At 35.2% G+C, this 5323-nt stretch overlaps 1 non-coding gene across 1 annotated transcript; it reads left to right on the top strand.

Moving 5' to 3' along the window:
• The first annotated feature begins 4382 nt into the window (after positions 1-4382).
• On the top strand, positions 4383-4489 carry LOC142175036 (small nucleolar RNA R71). Its single transcript, XR_012704226.1, has one exon. It is a non-coding gene; the product is annotated as a small nucleolar RNA R71 (small nucleolar RNA).
• The last annotated feature ends 834 nt before the right edge of the window (positions 4490-5323 follow it).

The raw sequence follows: 5323 nt of genomic DNA, 5'->3' as shown, positions 1-5323 counted from the left end.
CATTTTCATAAGCTACTAATCTCAGTTCTTCCAACTCATTAACCTGAAAAAATCTATTTTTACCAGCAGAGGCTAATTCAAAGTTTAGTGCTTTTAGTGCCCAAAAAGCTTTGTGTTCTAATTCAACTGGCAAATGACAAGCTTTTCCAAAGACTAATCTATATGGGGATGTTCCAATTGGCATTTTAAACGTTGTTCGGTATGCCCATCATGCATCATCTTATTTTAAAGTAAAGTGTTTTCTTGAGATTCCAATCATTTTTTCGAGAATTCTTTTTAACTCATGGTTGGAAACTTCAACTTGCCCTTGAGTTTGAGCATGATATGGTGTTCCTGGTTTATGAGTCACACCATATTTTGTCAGCAAAGTAGAAAATTGTCTATTCATAAAATGAGTCCCTTGGTCACTAATGATGACTCGTGGTGTGCATCTGGTAAAAATATTTTTCTTGAGAAAATTGCACACAGTTCGAGCATCATTTTTTCTTGTAGGGATGGCTTCAACCCATCTTGACACATAATCCACGGCCACAAGGATATATTCAAAAGACTGAGAAGAAGGAAAAGGACTCATGAAATCTATTCCCCAAATATCAAATATTTCACATACCTGTATTGATTGTAATGGCATCTCATATCTCTTAGTGATGTTACGTATTTTCTGACACCTGTCACATTGTGCAACATATGCTCGGGCATCTTTAAAGAGAGTCAGCCAGAAAAATCCGGCTTCTAAAACTTTAAAGGCTGTTCGATTTGCCGCATAATGTCCTCCAATTGCTCCATCATGACAGTGATATAAAATTTTGCTCATCTCATCTTCAGGCACACATCTTCTAATGATATTATCTGCGCAATTTTTAAACAAGTAAGGTTCATTCCATAAATAATATTTTGCATCAGATATAAGTTTTTTTTCTTTGCTTGTAAGAGAGATCTTGGGGTGTCCACTTTTCAACCAAGTAGTTTGCAATATCTGCAAAACCAGGGTGGTTGAGTCACAATTGAGTTAACTGAGAAAATGTGTTCATCAGGAAATTCTTCCTTTATATTGCTAAATTCAAGGGGAGGATTTTCTAATCTAGACAAATGGTCAGCTACTTGATTTTCTGTTCCTTTTTGTCTTTTATCTCAAGGTCAAATTCATGTAGAAGTAAAATCCATCTTAACAATATAGGTCGAGCATCTTTCTTTGCTAAGAGGTATTTTAAAGCTGCATGATCAGTAAAAATAGTTACCTTGATTCCTATCAAATAAGATCGAAACTTATCAAAAGCAAATACTACTGCTAGTAACTCTTTTTCGGTTGTGGCATAATTGTTGAGCCTCAATCATTGTTCTACTAGCATAGTAAATGGGATGAAAGATCTTATCCTTTCTCTGGCCTAAAACAGCTCCAACTACTATATCACTAGCATCACACATGACCTCAAAAGGTTGATTCTAGTCTGGGGACACAACTACAGGGGCGGTTGATAACTTTTCCTTAAGGCTCTCGAATGCTTTCAAACAATCACCTGAAAAATAAAACTTAATATCTTTCATCAAAAGGTTAGTCAACTGTTTTGAAATCTTTGAAAAGTCTTTTATGAACCGTCTGTAAAAACCTGCATGACCTGGAAAACTTCTGATGCCTTTAACAGTTGTGGGAGGGGGTAATCATGCTATAAGATCAATTTTAGCCTTATCAACTTCTATCCCTTTAGCAGTGATTTTATGTCCTAAAACAATTCCCTCAGCAACTATAAAATGACATTTTTCCCAATTAAGAATCAAGTTTGTCTCTTCACATCTGTTAAGAACTAAGGTCAAGTGGTGAAGAAAATCCTCAAATATTTTGCCAAAGAGTGTAAAATCATCCATAAAAATTTCAAGAAATTTTTCAGTCATGTCAGAAAAAATTGCTGACATGTAACGCTGAAATATAGCAAGGGCATTGCAAAGACCAAATGGCATTCTCCTATAGGCATATGTTCCATGAGGACATGTGAAAGTTGTTTTGTCCTGATCTTCAGGTGCAATTGGTATTTGGTTATACCTTGAATAGCCATCAAGAAAACAGTAAAAACCTTATCCTGCAATTCTTTCTAACATTTGATCAATAAATGGTAAAGGAAAATGATCTTTTCTAGTAGCATCATTGAGACGTCTGTAATCAATACAGACTTTCCATCCTATGACGGTCCTGGTAGGTATGAGTTCATTACTTTCATTTTTTATAACAGTCATACCTCCTTTCTTTGGTACTACCTGAACTGGGCTTACCCAAGGGCTGTCTGAAATGGGATAGACAATACCTGCCGCCAAAAGCTTTACGATCTCCTTTTTTACTACTTCCTGTATTGCTGCATTCAATCTCCTTTGGGACTGGACTATTGGCCTGTATCTATCCTCCATAAGGATTATGTGCGTACAAACAGCTGGATTAATCCCTTTGATATCTTCTATAGTCCATCCTAAGTCTCCCTTGTGTGCTTTCAACACTTCAATCAGTTTTTTTTCTTGTCATGCAGTAAGAGAAGATGAAATAATTACTGGAAATTATTCTTTCTCAAGGTAAACATAATTTAAATGAGACGGGAGAACTTTGAGTTCAATTTTTGGTTGAAATTGTTCTGTTTGGATCTCCTCATCTTCAGAATCTTTTTCTAGTATTTCAGTTTCTCTTCTGATGATAGGATCATCATCTTGTGTTGTGCCAGATTTGGCCAAAGTTCTTTCCATTGAGTCTGGAATTAATTGATCATCTTTGAATTCATTTGTAAGATAATTAAGCATGTCAATCGAAAAACACAACGATGACGTCTCATCTCCTGAAAATCTTAATATCTTTTGCATATCAAAAATGACTCTTTCTTCATCAACTCTCAAAATTAGTTGTCCTTGATGGACATCTATGATTGCTCTATCTGTGGCAAGAAATGGTCTACCCAAAATGATTGGTTCATTAGGACATTCCTTCATTTCAAGTACTATAAAATCTACAGGGAAAACAAACTTACCTACTCTTACGAGCACATTTTCAATTATTCCCTTAGGTTTCTTAGTGCTTTGATCTGCAAACTGAAGAGAAACACATATGTCTTTCATTTCACCAAGATTCAATTTTCTAAAGATAGAAAATGGCATCAAATTTATTGAAGCTCCATAATCACAGAGTGCTTTTTCAAAATATACTCCTCCCAAAGCGCATGGAATTGTAAAACTGCCTGGGTCACCAAGATTTTGTGGTAGCTTATTTTGAAGTATAACTCTGCATTTTTCAGTAAGCATTACCACAGAAACTTCTTCCAATTTTCTTTTGTTTGACAAAATTTCTTTTAAAAATTTGGCATATGAAGGCATTTGCAATAAATCATCAGTGAACGGAACATTGATATGAATCTGTTTTAAAATCTCCAAAAATTTGGCAAATTAACTATCAAGATTTTCTCTTTAAAGGAATTGTCACAGGGAGAGGATTCAATTATACAATATTCTTTTCTTCTTTTTTCTTGACTTCTTTCTTTTCAGATGGTTCAGAGGGTATTTCAACATTCTTACTGTTATTTACCTGTTGTTCTGACTAGTCTGCATAGGGTTCATCAAGCTCCTTACCTGACTATAAGGTGATGGCCTTAAGGTGATCTTTTGAATTTTTCTCCGTATTACTTGGTAAGAGACCCTGAATCTTTTCTGACACAAGTGCTGCCAATTGGCTTAATTGAATTTCCAGATTTTTAAGGGCTAAACCTTGACTTTCCATCTTTTTATCAGTGATCTTAATGTACTTGTACAAAAGGTCATCAAGACTAGGATGGTCTTGTTGAGGCCTTTGCTGATATGGAGTTGTTTGCTGATAAGGTCTGAAGCTTGATTGACCATGGTTTGGATTCTGCTATCCGAGTGGATCCTGTATTTGTTGCTTCTGGAAGCTTTGAGAGTTCTCAGCACCATTTGGATTGCTCCATTGAAAACCTGGATGTTTCTGTGCCATTGGACTTTCAAAAGGATATTGCTTGTAACCGATGACATTGACATGTTCATTATTGTGATTGGTTGCCTGACATTCATGGTTCTGATGATTTCCTCCACACATGTCGCAAACCTCAGAATGGCTTGGTTGTTGTGTATTCACCTGAAAAGTTTCAAACTTTTGCGCCAAAGAAATAATTTATTGTGTTAGTGTATTTAAAGCATCAACCTGATTCACCATAGCAGCCTTCTTGATGATTACACGCTCAGATGGCCATTGGATGGCATTCTCAGAAATCTCGTTCAACAATTGCAATGCTTCCTCCGTGGTTTTTCCCATTACAGAACCTCCTGCAGCTGTATAAATCACATTTCTAGAAGAGGGTTTTAACCCGTGATAAAAAATATACAACTGCATATGTTCAGGAATGTCATGGTGTGGGCATTTTCTTAAAATTGCTTTTAATATTTCCCAAGCTTGATAAACCGACTCAGTGTCAATCTGCAAGAAATTAGAGATGTCTTATCTTAACTTTGTGGTTTTAGCAGGGGAAGAATATTTGTTTAAAAATTTCTGAGTCATTTGATCCCATGTGGTGATGGAACCTTGTGGCAAACTTTGCAACCAAGTCTTGACATCTCCTTTTAAAGAGAAACGAAATAGCCTTAACTTGCTAACTTCAGGAGGTACTCCATTATACTTAGCTGTTTCAACAAGTTCCAATAAGTCAATTAAATGATTGTGTGGATCTTCACTTGCATCTCCATTGAAGATACAAGATTGTTGAACTGTTTGAATCATGTCGGTCCTGATTTTAAGGTTGTTGGCCGCCACTGGAGGTTTTTCTGACACTAGATTTGCAATTGAAGAGGTCAGGTCTAGCATAATCCCTTAGGATTCTGTTTGCTGGCCTTGGTGGTACTTCATCAAATTGATCCTCCATATGGACTGGTAGTTGAATGTCTTCTACTTCTTGATTCTCCATACCTTCACGAGCTACACTTTGAGAAGATATTGTTTGTCCTTTCCTGCACAATCGAAGATATTTTTCAATTTCTGGATCGTAACTAGCTAACTTTTTTGAAGAAGAGAGGGTCATAAACTACCTAAAATTTTAAAGAGAAGAAAAATAATAATAAAGTAACACTAATTTCTAAAGAATTACTAAAAATAACTAAAGAAATTTTCAAAAATAACAAAAATAGTTAGTTGAAAAAAACATACGATAATATATATTAAGTATAAGTAAAGATATTACTAGTAATATTGTACTAAATATACTTAAGGAAAACTAATGATAGAAGTAGTAGGTAGAAGTACTTAACAGTAGATAGTGAGAATACTGACAGAAATAATAATAATAATAAT

The sequence above is a fragment of the Nicotiana tabacum genome, chromosome 20 (genome assembly GCF_000715075.1).
Source record: "Nicotiana tabacum cultivar K326 chromosome 20, ASM71507v2, whole genome shotgun sequence".
NCBI classification, from domain to species: Eukaryota; Viridiplantae; Streptophyta; class Magnoliopsida; order Solanales; family Solanaceae; genus Nicotiana; species Nicotiana tabacum.
Note: the sequence above shows the minus strand (reverse complement) of the source record. Positions and strands in the feature narration are given on the sequence as shown.